This window comes from Salvelinus sp. IW2-2015, linkage group LG7 (assembly GCF_002910315.2).
Source record: "Salvelinus sp. IW2-2015 linkage group LG7, ASM291031v2, whole genome shotgun sequence".
Classification (NCBI taxonomy): domain Eukaryota; kingdom Metazoa; phylum Chordata; class Actinopteri; order Salmoniformes; family Salmonidae; genus Salvelinus; species Salvelinus sp. IW2-2015.
Window position 1 is genome coordinate 16,529,414 of NC_036847.1, and position 24,483 is coordinate 16,553,896.

At 39.9% G+C, this 24,483-nt stretch overlaps 1 protein-coding gene across 1 annotated transcript in view; it reads right to left on the reverse strand.

Annotated features, from left to right (window-relative positions):
* casz1 (castor zinc finger 1) overlaps positions 1-24,483 on the reverse strand; it is a 253,000-nt gene that overhangs the window by 161,625 nt on the left and 66,892 nt on the right. The window lies entirely within an intron of this gene.

Genomic DNA, 24,483 nt, shown 5'->3' on the forward strand with positions numbered 1-24,483 from the left:
GAAGTGCGAGGCGGCTGAAGGAGAGTGGCATGAGGTAAGGGATCCTTAGGGGGGTGGTCTGTCACTGTCCCCAGTCGGCCCCTCGACCCAACTCACTCCTCGCCTGCATCTCCTTCATATTCTGCCCGTTTTTCATCCCGTACCTCCATTACTAGGCACACACGCCTAAGCAATACCCGAAGCCGAGCTTCAGCGCCTATTATTCTGTAAGAGAGCGAGGCGCGAAAATGCTCGGATTCTCATACAGGAGAGGAGACATATCTCAACCATACGCCGATCTCTCATAAAAATCTCATCTTGCGAATATCCCGTGAGAGTAAGAATACTACAAATCCGGCCCTACCAGGACACATAATGCGGATGGCTGTGCGTTGTTTTGACTGTGCGTGTGCACTATGTGTTGTGTGTGTGTGTGTGTGTGTGTGATGTGTGTGTGTGTGTGTGTGTGTGGAGCATTCCTGTGATGTGTTTGTGTGAAAGCCACGATGTGCGCATGAAATGTGTTGTGTGTGTGTGTAAGTTGTGTGTGTGTGGTGTGTGTGTGTGTGTGTGTGTGTGTGTGTAAATTTCATTTCTGCATATGCATGTTGAACATTTAAAACTGTGAATAACACTAACATACTACACCTTCATCAGTGTTGCATAACACATTCACAACAAGTGCTAGCTAAGAAAACATTTGTTACTGGCCACACCTCAGCCTAGTTACCACATGCACACTTAAAGCTTTTGATCACTAAAATGGGCCTCAAATCTCAAAGGTTGCATAGTTGTTTAGTTCACTAAACAGCCAGTGTGTGTGTGTGTGTGTGCATGCATGCATGTGTGTGTGTGTGTGTGTGTGTGAGAGTGCGTGAGTGTGTGAGTGCGAGAGAGAAAAAAAGAATATCTCCTCCCCGCGATCCCTCATGTGGCACGGCTTCCCTCTAAGCATCACTAACAAGCCTCAGGAGTGATGTCAGGGAGGGGGGAAGAACCGAGCGGGGGAGAGAAAGCTGAGCACAAACAACAGCAACAGGAACCAACTTGAGCCATCTAAATTATTCATATGCCAGATGGATTTGTTTCACCGGAATTTCACACTAAAACCTCCCCTTTGCATCACTGATTCTTCCAGTTGATTTTGCCAGAAAACAAGATAAATATTACTTTTACCTAAATATCTACATTACTGATTCATGTTAAGCTTGAAAAGTGGAAACCCCTAGAAATAGCTTGGTTCAGTTCTATGGGGTAAGCTACAATATTTAGGAACCTCTCGCGCTGTCTCTGTTCCATCGACAAAGACATAGGCAGTGAGACAACCTTGTAGGAAAGGATATTTACAAAATTGGGCTGCCCCAAGGGATATATCACTGACCAAATCGAATACACTCGATGTGTCCCTTAGTCGGTCCTTGAATAGACATTTTTCAATATCTGCTACAACAACGCTAACTGAAAGGTTGCTGGTTCGAATACCTGAGCCGACTGTGTGAAAATCTGCCGATGTGCCCTTGAGCAAGACACTTAACCCTAATTTGTTCCAGGGGCGCCATACACTATGGCTGACCCTGTAAGAAAACACATTTTACTGCACCTGGCTTAGCTGAATGTGGATTACATTGTATTAATTGAACTACAAGAGTGGCATCCATTTCCTTATTGGGTGTACAGTTCACACAACGCAACAAAAGAGAGACTACAAACAGCAAGTTGTATGCTGTTGCCGGACTACTCACAGAGGCTGTGAGCGAAAACTCTACTACATAACTGGGGCTATCCGGGGTGAAGTTTCCTCTAGGTTCAGATCTAGGATCAGCTTCCCTTCCAACCAATCCTAACCGTAACTATTGGTGGGGGAGATGCTAAACTGATTCAAGATCAGCATCTAGGGGCAATTTCACCATACACCATACACTGGGGATAAAATAAGTCAACAGCCACATCGTACAAAGTCCACAAGGCCTTATAGGCATGTTTCCTAGCAATGTATCACTTTGGAGTGAGAGATACCCAACATTTGACAAGAAATCCCATCTATGGTCGATAGATTTTTCTTTGACTATGACTTTTCTGTATTCTGATGTTTGTCCCAAAAAAGTGTTTGGCAATTATTTTCTGCAACCCTGACACTAACCACAGTAGACGGGTGTAAATGTTTTAATCCAGAAGCTTGCCAAAGGAAGATTATCTTTTTTGTACCACTCCCATTAGAAACCTTTTCCCCATGACTTCTTTCACAATACACCCACCTTTACATACGGTTTACTGTAAATGCTGTAAAGAAGGGAGGGATAAGACACCAGTTTTGGGTGTCTTGGTAAATAGTTTTTCGGGAAGTCGTCAAATTTAAGATGGTCTTTCTAAAACTAGACCTTGGGACACAACCATTCCACTTTTCACACCTCCCTGTACAGCAGCTTGCACTGCTTTTGAATTGAACTTACAGTGGGGTGTGAAATTATTGACACCCTTGATAAAGATGAGCAACAATTACTGTATAAAATGAAAGTACATTTGTTGGGGGAGATTGTATTATTTTATACAAACACAATTGCTCAGAGAAATACATTTTGTTTAACAAGTAATACGTTTTTCTCAAAAAGGTAGGGGACAAAATGATTGACACCCCTGTTTTCAATACCTTTCAATACCTCACCTTGCGAGGATAACAGCACAGAGGCTTTTTCTCAAATATTTTATGAGTTGGAGAACACATCGGGATGGATCTCAGACCATTCCTCCATCCAGAATCCTTCCAGATCCTTGATAGCCTTCGTCTGTACTTATGGACTGCCCTCTTCAATTCAAACCACAGTTTTAAATGAGTTTCAAGTCCGGAGACTGAGATGGTCATTACAAAATGTTGATTTTGTGGCCAATTAACATTTCTTTGTGGATTTTGATGTGTGCTTGGGGTTATTGTCTTGCTGGAAGCTCCACTTGCAGCCAAGTTTCAGCCTCCTTGCAGAGGCAACCAGGTTTTTGCCTAAAATATCCTGGTACTAGGTAAAGTACATGATGCTGTTGACCTTACGAAGGGCCCAAGGACCAGTTGAAGCAAAATAGCCCCATAACATCAAAGATCCACCACCATATTTTACAGTAGGTTTGAGGTTCTTTTCTGCTCATGCATTCTCATTTTGACTCCAAACCCACCACTGGTGTGCGTAGCCAAAGAGCTCTATTTTCATGTCATCCAACAAATGTAAGCACTTGCTAAACGTCATTGGCACTTGGATTGGAACCTGTGCTTTGGTCAGATGACATTAAAATACAGCTCCTGCTGTATGGAGGAATGGTCTAAGATCCCTCCCAATGTGTTCTCCAATGAATTAAACATTTTAGAAAAGGCTCAGTGCTGTTATCCTCACAAGTTGAAGTAAAGAAAAGGTATTGAAAACAGAGGTGTCAATCATTTTGAGCGCTACCTTTTTTGAGAAAAAATATATATTATTTGTTAAACAAAATCACTTTGTGTGAGAAGCTGTATTATTATAAAAAAAGATAGAATTTCCCAATTTCTTTGTTGCATAAAATATTGCTCAGTATTTGGATTATTTATTTTATACAGTAATTTTTGCTCATCTTTATCAAGGGTGTCAATAATTTCGGACCCCACTGTATGTGTTCTATATCTGGTCTGCTAGAGATGCAGTATATCACATACATTAGCGATATACCTCAACTGTCCTGGGTCCATTCACACAAAGTTACTTCCTGCGTTCGGACAAGGAGACTGTGATGACCTCAGTCGGTATCCATTTATGAATGAGCATGACAACGTCTAAATGGACAAGGCATCATTAAGAGAATAAGTAGTCTTTCCCATGTTCATTTTTGCACCGTCCCCCGCTTAAAGTAATTTCAAAGCATTTATACTGAGCAGAGGGTGCTTGACAGGGAGCGGTTTAATGGTCCAATAATGTCTTGGCCAAAGCTCAGTCATCGCCCAAGATGGCGCAACAAGTAATACACTAAGTAGACACCATTTTGACAATTTAAGAGAAAGTTAAGACAGAGCGATAAAAAGTGACTCACAGTATAAGACATTATTTACTCAAACTCTGACCTGTTAAAGGTGTGACCAGTTCCAGTTGTACCAGTAAGGATAAATTAAAGTGTTCCAAGCTAGAAGTGTTTGTGTTACAGGAAGAGGAACGTGTCATAGGAAGCCAGTAATAGTTAAATACCATTTATTTTCATCACAAAAAAACTCAGTGAAGAATAAGATGGGAAAAAAATGGAAAAGACAAGTTCAGTCACATGATGCTTGTGTTATTATTATTCCKCTCTCTCCCCTGCACACCCCGCTCTCTCTTTCTCTCACCCTTCAGATTAGTGTCAGTCACAAAGTGCTAGAAGAGCTGGCATCCGCAACAGGCCTCCCAGGCTTCTCAGCGCCGGTCGTCCCATGCTTATCCCAGAGGCAGATGGGGCAAGCAGGTGTGGCCCACCCAGCACCGCGTGTGCCATACCAAACACCTGCCTTTATTTACTTAACCCGGGAAACTGGCTCAAGTGAACCTCCATCCAGGCTCCGCATAAGACAGACAGTGGGGAGTGTTTGAGGGAAGAAATTACAGTTTCATAGTACCCCTAAATGCCAAATACAGTACATTATTACAGTATATGAAAAAAGGCAAGACCTTCCCAACAAATTGAAATAAAGCCCACAAGATAATGCCGCCTCCCCTGGGGGAACCAAAAGCACATGGCTTTGTAGCAGGAGAGAGGGTTTTCAGGGGGGCTGCCCTGCATGGGAGATCCTGTTGGGTCTCACAGCTGAGCTTGTTTTATTGAAAGGGCCGTTTGAAGGCTCCTGAACCCGAGACATCAGTGGTCATGTTTACTCTGCTTAGAGTGAAGCAGCATTAAAGGCATTTTTGAAAAGAGCAACTCAAATCGTGAAAGTTGGGGACAGAGGAGGAAAACAGGAGACAGATTTGCCTGTATGGCTTCGTATAGCCTGCAGATGAATGTTGCAGTATTCAAATTAACTTATTTCCTTAAGTCCTAAGATCAATGTATTAGTAATTGCTGACCCTCTATCCATTCCTAGAGTTCATATTCAGAGAGAAAATTCKTTTGAAATGCCATCAGTAGCCTATTGGGTGCTACCTACAGACAGGGATACACACTGTTTAAACTCTGTTAAACAATGTACATTTTTTAACGGCCATCCTTAGCAGGTAATGGAGCCACGAGGAAGACCCGGTGAACTTGACACTCCCATTAGGACCCTACTGGAAAGTGCAGTATTTGATCAGGGCAGGGAAATTGAGCAAAAATGAACTGAAACCAGATCCAGACTACTTACTTTCCTGTTGGCTCACAGCTCTAGGTGTCACTCAGACTTAATAAGCTTTCAAATGTCCATTTTATCACAGAAAATACACTCTGAAAAATAAAATCATCGTAATGGACCAAACTGACAGGTGAAACTGACAACACATTTTGTCCATAGTAATACCATCAAAATGAAAGCATATTCACTTCTGGAGTTTTCAGGGAATCAATTCAAACTGAATAGTGGCCTTTTTCTGGGCCTTTATTTCATAATGGCTCCAACAAATACAGTACTCTGGCAATAGAGTGTCACCTCGGGTGATACCAACACAGCTACAGTATTTCACACTATAGAGTTACAGGATCCACCAGTCTACACAAAGGCTCCTTACCCCCCTATAAATCGTATTTTATTTCCGCACTTTAGACATTAGAGGTACATTACACTCTCCCGCACTAGATAGGACGAGTCCACTTTTACACCCAGGTGTTACATTGCAAGGTTAGGTCATTTCAATAGATATGACCTCCATCTTGAATGAAAATGATCTGGTGATCCCCGCATTTACATGCACACAGATGTCCTTGTCCTGTACATTCACCCGCCCACTAGGGTGATAAGGCCAGTGCCTTATCACCATTCGAAAATTAGCAATAATATGACCATTATAAAATGAGATTCCATTTACATGTGATCTGGGGAGGTCTGGGGAGCAGGTATCCGTTGAAGAATTTCTTTCGATCTTTGAGTCTCCATCTTAAATGAACTGAACATGAACATGAACATAGCAAGTGCATGCCAAATGCCACCCTATTCCCTAAATATTCCAATACTTTTAGAATAGGGACCATAAGGCTCTAGTCAAGAGTAGTGCACTACAAAGGAAATAGTGTGACATTTGTTTCCCCATTACTCAATGTAGTATGCACACTTGCATTGTTTTTTAGATGTATTTAGATCGAGTAAAAGTGAGATGAAAAAATGTTCTGCTATGCTATTAATTATTCTGAGGAAGACAGATGTTAAATTGTGTATGCCCATCAGCACTTAGACATTCTGAAGATTTATCATTCATGTAAATCATGAATAAAATATTTGCTTGTTGTAGAGAAAATGCTACATCTGTTTGGTGCAGTGTAGAATCCCTGCTGCAAGAAAATGGAAGTTGGAAAACTGACCATTCGAAGGCCTAAGTGAACCYAAAGTGGAAACATTGTTCCATAGCACTAATTAACACTAGAAATGCTGGGCTGCCAACTACCCCACGTTGAGCCAATGCCGCGTCTTTTGGATGTTAAACATTCTAACGGTCTAATAAATAAATGTCAAAATAATAATTTGGTTGTGTTTATGATGGTCTTAGGTAACATAAGAATATGAAGGAAAAAATATGAAATGTGTAAACCTCAGAATTGTTGACCATGCCTTCATTTAGCATAATCCAAGCAACCTTATTGCATACTGCACTCTAAGAACACAACTATCTGCTGTATGTAAAGTGCATTCGGAAAGTATTCAGACCCCTTGACCTTTTCCACATTTTGTTACAGCCTTGTTCTAAAATTGATAAAATAGTTTRCCCTTATCAATCTAAACACAATACCCCACAATGACAAAGCAAAAACAGGTTTTTAGACATTTTTTTATCCATTTTAGAATAAGGCTGTAACGTAACAAAATGTGGAAAAGGGAAGGGGTCTTGGAAATGCACTGTACTGTGGTTCGTCCTTTAAAAGTTCCAGCGTACTGCAGCACAGCTTGCGTGGTGCCGCAGAATTCCATGGCACGTTATTTAAGTGCCAATCACTGGTACCATTAACGCTAGTTAGTGCTAGTTTGACCACCAGAGGGCATCTTTGAGAATCACTTGATAGCCTTCAATAGTGGCTGTTCTAGAGAATTTAAAACCTTTTTTGTAAGAACATAGTATATGGGACTGATTTTAAGAAATGTTGCTTAATACATTTAAAAAATATATATGTTTCTATTCCAAGAAAAATGAAAAACCCTCTGGGTTTCCGTTAGGATGAAATGGAAAATATGGCGCTGTACAACGTGACAGTCGGGAGTAGGCTACAGTACTTGGCTATTTACCTAAAGAATCCCGCGTCGTGCGGGCATGCAGAGAGCAGGGTTCAATTCTCCGACGGGGAGTAAGGTGTAGGCTGTCCTTGTAAATAAGAATTTGTTCTTAACTGACTTGCCTAGTAAAATAAAGGTTACACTAAGAGCATAACATTTATACACCCTAATTGTAGTCTAACCAATAKCCAAACGGAGATTCAGTCAAAATAAAAACTCATTGATTTATCAAGACCAGTCCACATGCTTGTCTCAGAGCAGCGTGAAACGGTGCTAAAATAGTTGTAGACTATTGCTTCAAATCCTATTGCTTCTAACTTCAATATGCTCWTTATATAAATAAGACCTACACCACTTTTAACAGCACATTACTCAACACTAGTGAGACTCATGTCGCCTACGGTAGGCCTATAGTATAACAAGAAATATGACGTGACTCTCCGGCAATAATTACATATAGAMGAGTGAAGGATTCTAAATTAAAACCAAAAGCTGCCTCATGGGTCTCTTGGTGGCGGCCGGCACGGGTATCTGTAGCAACGTTCCACTGGGGAGGACCCATCCACAAATCAGAACTAAAGTTTTGTTGCTAAGGATTCCACAACGTGGTTAGCCTTTACGGCTGGATTCCGCAAGTGCTAGCTGGCTGTACTACAGACACCTGTCGTCGTCATAGGAAAGACTCATTGTTATCTTTTCGTGAAACAACTGGTTTGCAGTAAAGAGCCAACCTGTATACTAAGGAGATCCTGAGGGAAATCGATGAGTACCAACAGTTTTACGCTATGGAGGAACAACATGGAAAGATCTGACTACCTCACAAAATAACTTTAGCCCCCCCCCCCAAAAAAACAGATTAATCTACAGACACGGACGATTTACTTACCGTTGAAGTAGAGGCTAGTGCTCTGGCTAGAATCCATGCAACACTGGAAAAGTTGTGTGAGGAGGTAGCAGGGCTGAGGGGAAGTTTGGAGTTTAGCCTGAGTGAAATTCTCACGCTCCAAGGAGAAAACAAGGCACTCACAGCCAAGTAAAAATCCACAATTCCAACATGGATTGTCTACTCGGGGAAAACAGGTTGATGAAGGAGTCGCTACTAGACATACAAAGCCATAGCATGCGTGAAAATATATATTTTCACACACATTAGAAATAGTGGATATTTGGAGACTAAAAAAACRCGACCTAGTGAGATATACATGGAGGCGACTAAATCAAGCTAGTCATCTTGACTACATTCTTGTCTCTTTCTCTCTTGCATCAAAYGTTAAAAAAGTTTTAATAGGAGACAGAATGCGATTAGATCATGATATAATTGGCATTCACATAACTCTTTTAGATTTTCCATGTGGACGGGGATATTGGAAATTGAATCCAAGTTTACTGGAGGACAACTTATTTTTAACTAAGACAAAATTATTTATAATTTTCCAGTATAATATAGGTTCAGCAAATGTCCTTATTGTTTGGGATACCTTTAAATGTACCTTCAGAGATCATTCAATTCAATAGTCATCAATAATAAAAAAGCTGTTCCTGGCTAAAGAGACAAGACTAACAAGGGAAATCCATGAACTAACAGTACAGGTAGATAGCAATAAAAACAATACTACAGAGATACAAAATAAGTTAGAGGAAAAAACTAAATAAGTTGTGGAACTTATTTATGATCAATCTAATGTAATCTATTACAAAAATAAAGCAAACTGGATGGAATATGGAGAAAAATGCACACAACATTCTTCGTCAATCTTCAATACAATAATGCTAACAAAAATAATTTGCAGAAACTCGTTACTGAAGAAGGAGTCATCTATGATTCTCCAAATTCAATTTTATAAGAGGAAGCTAATTATTTTAGGCAGATGTTCTCTTTTCCGTCTCATCCTCTCCCACTGAATGAAGATTAAGGTAAGGAATTCTTTCCAAATAATACAAATAAAAACAAATTAACATATGTACAGAAAGATCAGTCACTAGGCCAAATTACAGATGAATAACTTTTTGAGGCTATTAAATCCTTTCAGTCTGGAAAATCTCCAGGGCTTGATGGCATACTGGTAGAGGTATATCAAGCCTTTTTTGATATACTAAAAGCTCCATTGTTAGATTGTTTTAACTACTCCTATAGAAATGGTAGTCTGCCAGGTACTCAGATGGAAGGTCTGATTTCTCTATTATTAAAATAAGACCCAGATGGCAAATATAAAGACCCAGTCTATCTAAAACACTGGAGGGCATTTACACTTCAATGTTGTGATGCAAAAACACTAGCGAAATGCATATCACTCAGAATTAAAATGGTTTTACCAGGTATTGTTCATCCTGATCGGACAGGTTTTTTACATGCACGATACATTGGAGATAATATACGACAACTACTAGAAGAAAATAGAACACCATGAAACATCTAAGAAGCCAGGCCTGGTATGTTTTATTTTTTTATTACCCCCTGTTCTCCCCAATTTTGTGGTATCCAATTGTTAGTAATTACTATCTTGTCTCATCGCTACAACTCCCGTACGGGCTCGGGAGAGACGAAGGTCGAAAGCCATGTGTCCTCCGAAACGCAACCCAACCAAGCCGCACTGCTTCTTAACACAGCGCGCCTCTAACCCGGAAGCCAGCCGCACCAATGTGTCGGAGGAAACACCGTGCACCTGGCTCCCTTGATTAGCGTGCACTGCGCCCGGCCCGCCACAGGAGTCGCTGGTGCGCGATGAGACAAGGATATCCCTACCGGCCAAACCCTCCCTAACCCGGACGACTCTAGGCCAATTGTGCATCGCCCCACGGACCTCCCGGTCGCGGCCAGCTGCGACAGAGCCTGGGTGCGGACCCAGAGTCTCTGGTGGCGCAGCTAGCGCTGCGATGCAGTGCCCTAGACCACTGCGCCACCCGGGAGGGCCCAGGCCTGGTATTTATAGCGGATTTTGAAAAGGCATTTGATAAAGTAAGACTGGATTTTATTTATAAATGCCTGGATTTTTTCAATTTCGGTAAATCTCTTATAAAATGAGTAAATATAATGTATAGTAACCCCAGGTATAAAATAGTAAATAACGGCTACTTCTCAGAAAGTTTTGAATTGTCAAGGAGTTAAACAAGGATGTCTGCTATCACCATATTTATTCGTTATGGCCATCGAAATGCTAGCTATAAAATCAGATCCAAAAACAACATTAGAGGATTAGAAATCCAAGGCTTAAAAACAAAGGTGTCCATGTATGCCGATGACTCAAGTTTTACATTAAGTCCGCAAGCTAGATCCCTGCAATGTCCCATTGAAGATCTAGATAACACTTCTGTACTCTCTGGACTAAAACCTAATTATGATGTGTACAATATTACGTATTGGCTCTTTAATACTTTTACATTACCCTGCAGTTTATCTATAAAATGTGCTGATGGTGAAGTAGACATAGTTGGTATTCATAATACAAAATATATAAATAAGCTCTCCACAATGAATTTCAATAGAAAATAAAAATAGACAAGATCCTGCAACCATGGAGAGGTAAATACCTGTCTATTTATGGAAAAATTGCCCTGATAAACTCCTTAGTCATATCTCAGTTTATTCACTTACTTATGGCGCTGCCTACTCCTGATGATTKGTTTTTTCAAATCATATGAGCAAAAAATACTTCGCTTTATCTGGGACGCTAAAGCAGACAAAATAAAGTATCCCCCTGAAAATATAGAACATTTATGGGAAAGATGTTTGAAAAGGGTATTTTGTTCTTAAATGATATTGTAAATTGGAATGGTAGAGTTATGTCCTTCATGGAGTTATCAGAATTGTAGGGGACGGTCTGCTCAATCCAAGAGTACAACCAATTGATTACAGCAATACCCCAAAAATGGAGGAGGCAAGTGGCAACGGGAGGAGGTAGGGAACTGGTCTATCTGACCAATATAAAGGATCAAAACTGGCGGAGAAATAGAAATAGCATAAATAGGAAAGTATACCAGTTTCATTTGAGGACCAGAATGTTGACAACTGTGCCATACAGATTGCTAAATAGTTAGGAAGAGATTTTTGATGTACCGATTCCATGGTACAGGATGTATGAGTTGATACATAAAACAACGCAAGATTCAAGACTTCATGCTTTTCAGCTAAAATTATTATATAGAATTCTTGCCACCAACAAAATGTTGAATATTTGGGGCATAAAATTATCAAAGCTCTGCATATTTTGTTGTGAGGATACAGAATCAATAGACCATTTATTTTGGTATTGCCCTCAGGTAGCCTGTTTCTGGTCTCGGGTTCAGGAATGGCWGAAAACGCATAGCACTGATCTAAAATTGACCCTAGAAATAGTACTGTTAGGAGATCTGGAGAGACCGGGTCAGTCAATTACTAATACTCTTAGAAAAAGTATTTATCTTCAACTCGCAATCTGTGGATTCTATTCGATTAGATAGATTGAAAGTGTACGTTAAACATCACAGCATAGTTGAAAGATATGTGTTGTGTAGAAACCCGAAGAGGGTGGCCAGCAGAGATAGATGGGATGGGCTGAGGGAAGCTGAGGGTTGGGATGTGGAATTGGAGACAAGTGGGAGTGGAGTTGCTCTGCGGGAGATAGAATGACTGTCAAAGATTTTTGTTAAAGTTAAAATAAACCAGAATAAAAAAGTACATGTGAATGACACTAAGGCGCACTGTTTTAACAACGAATGCGAGTTTGCCTGAGGCTGATGCCGTGCAGCTGTTTGTACACATGCATATACACACACTCTCATTCATATAAACACATACAAGAACACACACATACAGTTGAAGTCGGAAGTTTACATACACCTTAGTCAAATACATTTAAACTCCGTTTTTCACAATTCCTGACATTTAATCCAAGTAAAAATTCCCTGTCTTAGGTCAGTTAGGATCACCACTTTATATTAAGAATGTGAAATGTCAGAATAATAGTGTAGAGAAGATTTATTTCAACTTTTATTTATTTTATCACATTCCCATTGACTCAGAAGTTTACATACACTCAATTAGTATATGGTAGCATTGTCTATAAATTGTTTAACTTTGGTCAAACGTTTCGGGTAGCCTTCCACAAGCTTCCCATAATAAGTTGGGTGAATTTGGCCCATTCCTCCTGACAGAGCTGGTGTAACTGAGTCAGGTTTGTAGGCCTCCTTGCTCGCACACGCCTTTTCAGTTCTGCCCACAATTTTTGTGATGGCCACTCCAATATCTTGACTTTGTTGTCCTTAAGCCATTTTGCCACAACTTTGGAAGTATGCTTGGGGTCATTGTCCATTTGGAAGACCCATTTGCGACCAAGCTTTAACTTCCTGACTGATGTCTTGCGATGTTGCTTCAATATATCCACATAATTTTCCTCCCTCATGATGCCATCTATTTGTGAAGGGCATCAGTCCCTCCTGCAGCAAAGCATCCCCACAACATGATGCTGCCACCCCCGTGCTTCACGGTTGGGATGTTGTTATTCGGCTTGCAAGCCTCCCCCTTTTTCCTCCAAACATAAAGATGGTCATTATGGCCAAACAGTTCTATTTTTGTTTCATCAGAACAGAGGACATTTCTCCAAAAAGTACAATCTTTGTCCCCATGTGCAGTTGCAAACCGCAGTCTGGCATTTTTATGGTGGTTTTGGAGCAGTGGCTTCTTCCTTGCTGAGCGGCCTTTCAGGTTATGTCGATATAGTACTCGTTTTACTGTGGATATAGATACTTTGTACCTGTTTCCTCCAGCATCTTCACAAGGTCCTTTGCTGTTGTTCTGGGATTGATTTTCACTTTTCGCACCAAAGTACGTTCATTTCTAGGAGACAGAACGCATCTCCTTCCTGAGCGGTATGACGGCTGCGTGGTCCCATGGTGTTTATACTTGCATACTATGTTTGTACAGATGAACATGGTACCTTCAGGCGTTGGAAATTGCTCCAAGGATGAACCATCTGTGGAGGTCTACAATTGTTTTTCTGAGGTCTTGACTGATTTATTTTGATTTTCCCAATGATGTCAAGCAAAGAGGCACTGAGTTTGAAGGTAGGCCTTGAAATACATCCACAGGTACACTCCAATTGACTCAAATTATGTCAATTAGCCTACAAAGGGACTAAAGCCATACATCATTTTCTGGAATTTTACAAGCTGTTTAAAGGCACAGTCAATTTAGTGTATGTAAACTTCTGACCCACTTGAATTGTGATACAGTGAATTATAAGTTAAATAATCTCTCTGTAAACAATTGTTGGAAAAACTTGAGTCATGCACAAAATAGATTTCCTAACCGTTTGGCCAAAACTATAGTCTTTTAACAAAATTTGTGGAGTGGTTGAAAAACGGGATTTAATGATTCGAACCTAAGTGTATGTAAACTTCCGACTTCAACTGTACATGTAATAGTGCCAGACATTAGAGGTCGACCAATTATGATTTTTCAACGCTGATACCGATTATTGGAGGACCATAAAAAGCCGATACCGATTAATCGGACGATTATTTATTTGTAATAATGACAATACAACAATACTGAATGAACACTTATTTTAACTTAATATAATACATCAATAAAATCAATTTAGCCTCAAATAAATAATGATACATGTTCAATTTGGTTTAAATAATCAAAAACAAAGTGTTGGGAAGAAAGTAAAAAGTGCAATATGTGCCATGTAAGAAAGCTAACGTTTAAGTTCCTTGCTCAGAACATGAGAACATATGAAAGCTGGTGGTTCCTTTTTACATGAGTCTTCAATATTCCCAGGTAATAAGTTTTAGGTTGTAGTTATTATAGGAATTATTGGACTAATTCTCTCTATACGATTTGTATTTCATATACCTTTGACTATTGGATGTTCTAAGGCACTTTAGTATTGCCAGTGTAACAGTATAGCTTCCATCCCTCTCCTCGCTCCTACCTGGGCTCGAACCAGGAACACATCGACAACAGCCACCCTCGAAGCAGCGTTTCCCATGCAGAGCAAGGGGAACAACTACTCCAAGTCTCAGAGCGAGTGATGGTGAAACGCTATAGCGCGCACCCCGCTAACTAGCTAGCCATTTCACATCGGTTACACCAGCCTAATCTCGGGAGTTGATAGGCTTGAATTCATAAACGCACGAAAGTGCTGTTTGAATGAATGCTTACGAGCCTGCTGGTGGCCACCATCACTCAGTCAGACTGCTCTATCAAATCATATACTTAATTATAACATATAACACACAGAAATACGAGCCTTAGGTCATTAATATGGTCGAATCCGGAAACTATCATCTCGAAAACAAAACATTTATTCTTCAGTGAAATACGGAACCGTCCGTATTTTATCTAACGGTGGCATCCATCAGTCTAAATATTCCTGTTAACATTGCACAACCTTCAATGTTATGTCATAATTATTTGAAATTCGGGCAAATTAGTACGCAATAGCAGGCGGCCCAAACTGTTGCATATACCCTGACTCTGCGTGCAATGAACGCAAGAGAAGTGACACAATTTCACCTGTTAATATTGCCTGCTAACCTGGATTTCTTTTAGCTAAATATGCAGGTTTAAAAATATAACTTCTGTGTATTGATTTTAAGAAAGGCATTGATGTTTATGGTTAGGTACACGTTGGAGCAACGACAGTCCTTTTTCGCGAATGCGCACTGCATCGATTATATGCAACGCAGGAAACGCTAGATAAACTATGATATCATCAACCATGTGTAGTTATAACTGGTGATTATGATTGATTGATTATTTTATAAGATAAGTTTAATGCTAGCTAGCAACTTACCTTGGCTTCTTACTGCATTCGCTTAACAGGCGGGCTCCTCGTGAGGCAGGTGGTTAGAGCGTTGGACTAGTTAACCGTAAGGTTGCAAGATTGAAGGTAAAAATCTGTCGTTCTGCCACTGAACAAGGCAGTTAACCCACCGTTTCTAGGCCATCATTGAAAATAAAAATGTGTTCTTAACTTCTTGTCAATAGGGGGGCGCTGTTTTCACTTTGGAAAAAAATCGTGCCCAAATTAAACTGCCTCGTACTCTATTCTAGATCGTACAATATGCATATTATATTACTATTGGATAGAAAACACTCAAGTTAAAAACTGTTTGAATTATATCTGTGAGTAAAACAGAACTAATTTTGCAGCAAACTTCCAGACAGGAAGTGAAAAATCTGAAACGAGGCTCTGTTTCAGGCCTGCCTATTCAATTGCCTAATATTTATCAGTATGCATGCACTTCATACGCCTTCCACTAGATGTCAACAGGCAGTGGAAGGTGGAATGGGGTGTCTAGCTTGATCTGAGGTCGAACAAGAGCACTTGGAATGACGTGTCCAGAATTTCCTTTGTCTACCAAGGCGCGGGAAGCACCTCCATATTGTCTTATGATAACGTTCGGTATACACGGCTAATATCTCCGTCTCTGATTTTATTTGATGCATGTGATAATAACATCGTAAAGCAGGTTTTTTCAACCGAGTTCTATCAGTTTATTCAACGTTTATTTGGACTTTTGGAGTTTTCCGTTCTTTGCGTCGAGAGAAACGTGAGGAACGTCATCAACATTGGCTAGCATTGTGGCACGAATTCGACAGGAGAAAAGGACATTCTAAAACCAAACAACGATTTATTCTCGACCTAGGACTCCTTGTACAAGATTCTGATGGAAGCTCAACAAAAGTAAGAACAATTTATGATGTTATTTCGTATTTCTGTGGAAAATGTTATTCCTATTCCTGCCGTTTTGGCGGGCGCTGTCTCGTAATAACGCAAGCTGTTTGTTATGGTAAAGTTATTTTAAAAATCTAACACGGCGGTTGCATTAAGAACCAGTGTATCTTTCATTTGCCATACAACAAGTATTTTTATGTAAAGTTTATGATGAGTTCTTTGTCAGATTAGGTGAGTGTCCAAAATAGCTCCGGACATTCTGGTGAATCGATGCTACATATCACAATGTATAACCACGTTTGCAGCTCTAAATATGCACATTTTCGAACAAAACATAAGTGTATGTATAACCTGATGTTATAAGACTGTCATCTGATGAAGTTGGTCAAGGTTAGTGATTAATTAAATATCTTTTGCTGGTTTTTGCGAATGCTATCTATGTGGTGAATAAATGCGGTTGTGTGTTTGGCATTGTGGTAAGCTAAATAATGCTATATTGTGTTTTCGCTGTAAAACACTTAAAAATCGGAAATATTGGCTGGATTCACAAGATGTTTACTTTTCATTTGCTGTACACCATGTATTTTTCATAAATGTTTATGATGAGTATTAGGATTTCACTTGCTCTCTGTAATATTCTTTGCTGCTTTGGTGATATTTTTGATGGTAGCTGCAATGTAAAACTATGATTTATACCTCAAATATGCACATTTTCGAACAAAACATAAATTTATTGTATAACATGTTATAAGACTGTCATCTGATGAAGTTGTTCTTGGTTAGTGACTAATTATATCTATATTTGGTCGGTTTTGTGATAGCTACCTATGCGGTAGAAACATGTGAAAATATGCGGTTGAGTCTTTGGCTATTGTGGTTAGCTAATAGAAATACATATTGTGTTTTCGCTGTAAAACATTTTAAAAATCGGAATGATGGCGATTCACAAGATGTTTATCTTTCATTTGCTGTATTGGACTTGTGATTTCATGATATTTATATGCTTATTATTAACTTGTGGCGCTATGCTAGGCTATGCTAGTCAGCTTTTACTGATGAGGATGCTCCCGGATCCGGGATGGGTGTTAAGTAAAGGGTTCTTAACTGACTTGCCTAGTTAAATAAAGGTGTAAAAAAAAAAAGAGGCAAAATCGGCGTCCAAAATTACCGATTTCCGATTGTTATMAAAACTTGACATCGGCCCTAATTAATCGGCCATTCCGATTAATCGGTCGACCTCTACCAGACATGCACACAAACATATACAGTTGGCATTGCTGTTATGATTTTAGTTGTCCTTGATGTCCTTTGTTTTAATTTTATTAAAAAAGTATTTTTATTTATTTTTGCATTGTTGTTTGCTGTTTTCTTCTGGCTTTTTCTTTTTTCTCTTTAGTTAATTCTCTTGGTTGTTTGTGCATTGGGGGGTTCTTGGGGTGGGGAATGGAATTAATTGTATTTTTTATTTTTCATTTTATTCTTGGGGGGGATTGTGGGAGGGCTCTCGAATAAAAAAAAGAATAAAAAAGAAAAAAAGAAAAGTATCAAAATACAGAGAGGTGTTGGTAAAGGTATATTGTCCTGCTAATAGCCCATAATGGGCTATTCTAATTATTTTATTTTGAAATAGTATTTTAGTATATAGTATTTTTATCATTATTTTATTAACGAAAGCATAACGATGCCATTATTAGTTACATTGTTTTAGTTTGAACGTGCAAACTGGCACTAAGAACAGCGGGAACATTTCCCTAGTCAGCGTCATTATTCGTGCAATGCCCCTTATTAAAGTATGTCTCTGTGCTATCCAGTGTGGCAGGGTGGGGGTCCACCCCTCCTCCCCCTTCCTCCTCCTCCCGTCCCCATGGGCTAGGTCCGTCTTTTGCGTGGCTCTGCGGCCCATCCCGTGCCACRTGCCCTCGTGCCTTGAACCTTGCGCGCTTTCAGTGGAAACAGCTGCAGAACCGCAAGGCAGTCCCATTGTGCGCCACTCGGGAGCCATGACCAATATGACCAATATATACTGTCCTGCTAATAACTGGGTTAATAATATATCTGTGCGAATATCCAAGGGGCTTTTATATAATTCTAAATTAATAATAATAATAATCGATTTGTTTAAAAAATAACACGATTTTGGAGATTATTTAATTTTCAAATAACGTAAAATGAGTGAGAAAAAGGCCATTCTTGAACATGGGGTGAGACATCGTTACTAATTTGTAAATAAAGCCAATTTGTTATATGTATTTCTGTTTTTAGAGGGAGAGAAACCAAAAACCTACAGTAATCTCATGGGTCTCCCAGTCGAGGCCGGTACCGTACGGGTATTGAACCAGCATCTGTAGCAACACAGCCTGTACTGCTATGCAGTGTCTTAGACCGTTGTGCCACTCAGGCACTGTACAACGTGACTGGTCGGGAGTGGGCTACACTACCACAGTAAGAGCAAAATAATCCTACAAATAAAAAATAACAACAGTTTTAGTAAGTAATACTGAAATCGTGCACAATTGTCAGTTTCTACTTAGGTTTATGTCACCCATTCATTGTCAGTTAGAGACACAGTAGGACCCCAAAGCATAATCCATGCTCTAACTCCCCCTTGTGCTGGTCTGGAGCAATTAAGTGGTGARGCAGGGTACCGTACTAAACCACAAATTACCTCTAAATCCTGCAGCATAATCGCAAAACTTTTAGTGGAGAAACCACTGTATATCTGTTTATCTGGTGTCTCCAGTAAGAGTATTTGTCATTACAGTATACTGTATATTACACTTTTAAATAACAGCACATGAGAAACAAAAACACTTTCCTTGCTAACTTCTGTCCTTTACAGTCATCGTCCAACAATACAATGCACAATCGAGAAATACAAAGTGTATGTGATTYCGTTCTTCCCCAGATGCATAAATAAATAATTAAACACAGAGGACAGAGAGTAAAAGTGTCATGGAGGAGAGAGGGGGAGGCGTTGGGGGGCAGTGGAGGAGGCAGCCGCGGTAGCGGAGGTCGTGCCACGAGCCGCTGGGACAGTGGCGTCTCCGATCGCCCCTGGCGACCATCACGTTGCCGTGCTCCGGAACAGACAGGCCTGCTCGCACAACAGATGGAACTAATGATGCGCAACAAAAGAGATCATTTCACTGTGGTCCTCTGGAAGCCACAAAGAGCCGGGGTGGAAGTTTGAATGATAGGGCCAGGGGAGTAGCACGGGGTTAGATATGGGCAGCTCTTTTTTCTGGAGGTGCTCGAATGAATAAGGAAGGGCCTTTGATGTTTGTCACAGAAGGCGGCATGCACTGTTAAGTTAAAAAGGCAATTATGAAAAGTGAAAGAGCTGTGAGCCAACCTTCAGTTTCCATTGGGGGTAGCCCACTGGTATGAGTTTTGTTTCACATTTTACAGACTTTGGGGTGTATAAAAGAATACTGAGTCAAACATTGGAGTTTGGAAACTCTTGATAAATGTGATGTGTAACTCTAAATGGTGAAAACAAGAAAATCTACAATGATCTGTAGCTTCCTTTAGAAACGTACATTTGGTAAAGGGGCCTAAGTCACTATTCCTTCTATATTTATTTCCTTGAACTTATCAAATATTGCTTGACAAATAAGCAATCTATTGCAAGTTAATTTACATATCAAATAAAATGTCATTGCAGTTAAAGTCCATTTTTAAAACTACTTTTGGAAAATAAATTATTAAAAGATGGGACATTAGGAAAGGAATAGGCTATCCCTGCCAGTAGCTACATTCTCCTCTGTAATCATGGAAATGGTAGAAATATAGTACTGTACTCTCATCACAACCACATAAATGCCTATATTTGAATACGAATACAACTACCATCAATCATTCCCAGAGGCCCACTGTGGGCGCATTCAGATATCACATTATGACAAAGTTCAAGTCTTGGTTTCYCTAAATCACATGGCTCTGCATACAGTATTTCTCATTATTTCTGTCATTTCAAACGAGCTAAAAAAAAAATATTAGAAAATAAAATGAAGGCTGAAGCAAAATATACTATATATATATGAAGAGTGTCTAGGTTTAAGAAGGCATTCTTATTCACATATTTACACTGCAGAGTAAAAGTTGAAAATAAACCACTTAGTGTCCCAGACTACCAAAAACAAATTAAGTTTGAACTGGAGTCATTTGCATATCCTGAAGGAGAGGATTAGATTTAGAGGTCATCGTAAGTCTTCAAGACCAGACGTCAATGCAATGTTGTTGTTTTTATGTCAAATACATCCAACGGAAGACTATGTAAGGCCCTGCTGTCCTCCCAAGGAATCAGAGCGAGAGAGAGAACTAGGCTCTCTAAATATCTGAATTAAGAGTAGCCAAACACCTAGGGATGGGATTTAACCAGAATGGAGCTGACTGGAGCCCAATCCTTGCCCCATCCTCATACAGAACGTATCACTGGGAAAAGTTCAGCTGCGATGCTGACACAAACAGCGGAGCAAGGCCTGTATTAGAGTCAGGTTAGCAAAGATAACACTATCAGCCTGATCCCCATGGGCACAAAATGCTGGGCCTAGCTGGCAAATAAAGCTACAGTGTCTTGACTCCTTGGCACATTAGCTCTGATTACAATGACCTTCATTATATCAGCTACCCTTATTACAACACGTTGAACGCGCCTCTCCCTAGGGCCAAGCACAGTGGGGGAAAGAATAAGAGAAAGCCGTGAGTTTCAATGGTACGGCTTGTTATGCACTACACAAACTAGAGTGCGCGTTGTAATATACAATGAACATCTACTGTATGAAAACTGTTGAGATTGCTGACCACTCCGTTCACCTGAACAGATTTCCTTGGTCTTCCTGGCCAATCTGTCTCTGAGGTTTAATCTTACTCATTTGCAAGCAATGTGAAATAGGAAAAATAAGCCTCTAAGTTAATGTGGTTTTCCACAAGGCTCGGTGTTGGGATCATTACTTTTCATACATTGCAGGTAGATGGCGAGTAAATACCTCACTAAAATAAATAAAAATATGGCAATGAATACAAATAACAGATATTAAGATATGTGTAAGGTTCTGTATTTATTTTCTTAGTCAACCTTGTGTTCTGTTTCATTGTGTTCTTGAATGTAGCCCTGTTTCTTTGTGTTCTTGAATGTAGCCCTGTCTTTCATTTTCGTTCATTGATTTCACCTGTGTTAGTTACTCACCTGGTCTCATCAGCTCCTTATTTAGTTCAGTTCATTCTGTTTATGCCTTTGTCAGGTATTGTTCGTTTTGACTCTACTAAGCCTTTTCCTAGCTCGTTTGTGAGAACCAGTTATAGCCTTCAGTKCTAGTTTTGATTCACCTGCCTGTTTGCCTACCTGTGTATGACCATTGCCTGCGACCACAATTCCTGCCTTCTGCGAAGGCGAAATAAACACCTACCGCACTCTGCGCGTGAATCTACACCTTTTTCTCCCRGTGTATTTGTTACAATATGGATATACAGTACCAGTCAAAAGTTTGGACACACCTTCTCATTCCAAGGATTTTTCTTTATTTTTACTATTTTCTACATTTTAGAATAATAGTGAAGACATCAAAACTGTTTCCCTTTCATTTGGGACCATGTTAGGTCTACTGATCTACAACATTTTCATAGAAGTAGCCTATACCGTGTGCAAGTGACGCGTTCCTACGTCATACTGTACTTCCGTGTTCATGTCCCTGGTCATTTCAATTGGCTTGACAACTATATCATAAAATTCATGAAAACGTGGTCATATGAAAGATATTATATTCGTGTTTGTGGATGAATTTACTTCTGGCAGATGTCTACAAAATTWAAATACTACAAGGCCGATTGTGTCTCATGTAGCTAGCCAGGCAGTTCGGCTCGGGCAGCAGTTCGGCTCAGCAAGGGAAAGACAAGTCATTTAGCTAACTCAGTGAATTAACAAAATGTTTTGTGACAATCAGCTTTGAAATTAGCATATTTGGCATTACTATCACAAATATTGAACCTACATTGCTTTGTAAAGTGCTGGACCCCAGTTTGGACATTGTTTTGCCTAACAGTAAATTACAAAGTTCCTACATTTCGTGTGGCATTATTAAAGTGTGCTAAATGTATATGCAGCATTAGTGGGTAGCTAGCAAGCAGCCCAGAGGATCCTCAACGACAGGCTAACTAGCAATGAGTGGCACCGGTTTGCAGGGTTTTACAAGTGCACTCGCGCTATGAAAGGGAAATCGACTGCGCCGATACTCAAGGGCTGATAGCCGATGGACTAAGAAAGGCTAATACCGGCCATAAATATCGGCATGACCGATTATCGGTAGTTCTCTAATGTTTATCTTTATGCATTTTTCTAACAAATCCTCTTTTGAGCATGCATGCTGTGCTACATAATAAATAATGTCACTGCATAACTGCTGAAGTATTCTGGGGTGTACGTAACTGTAGTTCGCTGGCAATGTCTCTAAGAGAGGTGCTGGACCTGAGCACTCAGAGACTGGGGACGCCCCACCACTGCTTAATATACAGCACGCTTATTAACCTCAATTTCCTGCCCAATCCCCCCTCCACAGGCTACATGGTTAGCCTGAACAAGCTCTTGGCATAAGTTACCCGTTTGGTGGAGCCTCTCATTTGGGGCTGAACACTCAGTGTGCAGGGGATTCTCTCCCACAGCCCAGCTCATCCCACCTAGAAGCCCCCCCCCCCGCTGGGCTTCTCACCCTCCCTCTCTCCTGGCAGGTGACTCGAAAGACAGACATTACCCACAGAGACCTGCCTTTCCCTATTCACTTAGTACAGCTAACAGACCACAAAACAGGATGAGTTGAACAGTAGGGGTTCAGGAGACCATCCCTGCACCCAGTAGGGTGCCATTGTGTTTGTTTTGTGCCGAGGTGAAGAGGGGGTGGGCAAATAAGSTTGTTTAGGATTACGAGTGAATCAGGAGAATGTAAGCTTCACCAGAAATGACTCGATGGCAAATTTGAATCTTAACACCTGTAGGAAAAGTGTCAAAACCAACAAAGGCACGACCATATTATCCTTCATGACTTCTCATTCACGAAGCCAATAAAGAGTCAAATGATTGAAGTAGAATAGGGCATACCGTAGCAATATAGCCAAGAGTGCACTTAACAAAATCTGAGTTTAAACCATGTCAATCCCTGATGARTATATGTTAAAAAAGCAAATAAAATTGTAACTTAATTATGGATTTATAATGAGCCACTGCACCACTGCCAAAAGCAAGTCCCATACCAAGGCAAACAGGCACCTGCTGAATGCTCCCTGCTCATGGGCTTTCATAGCTTAATTAATCTAGGCCTTGGGGTATCATGACTCGTGTGTGCTACTTGCGTACATGTTTGAGACAATTAAGTTGTTTCAAGAAGCAGAGGTGCAACTTCAACACCGAGCACAGACACCGATATTGTACTATACAAGAGCTTTAATGTGTTGCATAAAAAAGAGGCAATAAAAACATACTCGATCCAAATCACTCATAAAAAAAGTGTCTATTCATTGAAATGTTGCATTTCCCAACCCACTTAAATGAATAATCCACTCAAAATCTATATTTTGGTATTTTTTTCATTAGTTCATTGTTGATACATTGATACAATGTTTTGCATGTCAGCAATCAAGTTTTCAAGATATAGGACTTCAAAAAGCAAATTGTAACTTGCCAAAACGCACCATCATGATAAGTGACAAATTACAATTTGCTATTTGAAAGTCCTATATCTTGAAAACTTGATTGCTGATATGCAAAACATCTTTGGAACTGTATCACAGTGGACTAATGAAAAAAAAMACCAAAAGATAGTTTTTGAGTGGATTATTCCTTTAAGTATCTTACTCAATGATTAGTCTCCATAGCTTGCAATATCACAAAGCAGGCCCATGTTTAAGTAGACATAGCCAGGTCAATTCAGACACTTTAATGATACTCCATCTGTGCATAGCACTTAATACATGTTACTTACCTAAAATTATATTCTTTAAAGATGTGTAACACAGTATGCTATATTGAAGTGGATTCAAATGACTATAGTATGGTTGCAAAATCTAACATGCAGTGTTGACTTACCTTGACACCAGTGAGGGCAAGACTCTCTTGAGAGCAGCACTGTAGATAACATTCAATGACAATCCCATATACAGTGCCTTCAGAAAGTATGTTACAAAGTGGGATTAAAATAGATTTTTGTAACGATCCACAAAATCCTCTGTAATGTCAAAGTGGATGAAATATTCTAACATTTGTAAAATAAAACAATAATATATCTTAGTTAGATAAGTATTCAACCCCCTGAGTCAATACATGTTAGAATCACCTTTGGCAGCAATTACAGCTGTGAGTATCTCTGGGTAAGCAACTCCAGTGTAGATTTGGTCTTATGTTTTAGGTTATTGTCCTGCTGAAAGGTGAATTCATCTCCCAGTGTCTGGTGAAAAGCAGACAAAACCAGGTTTTCTTCT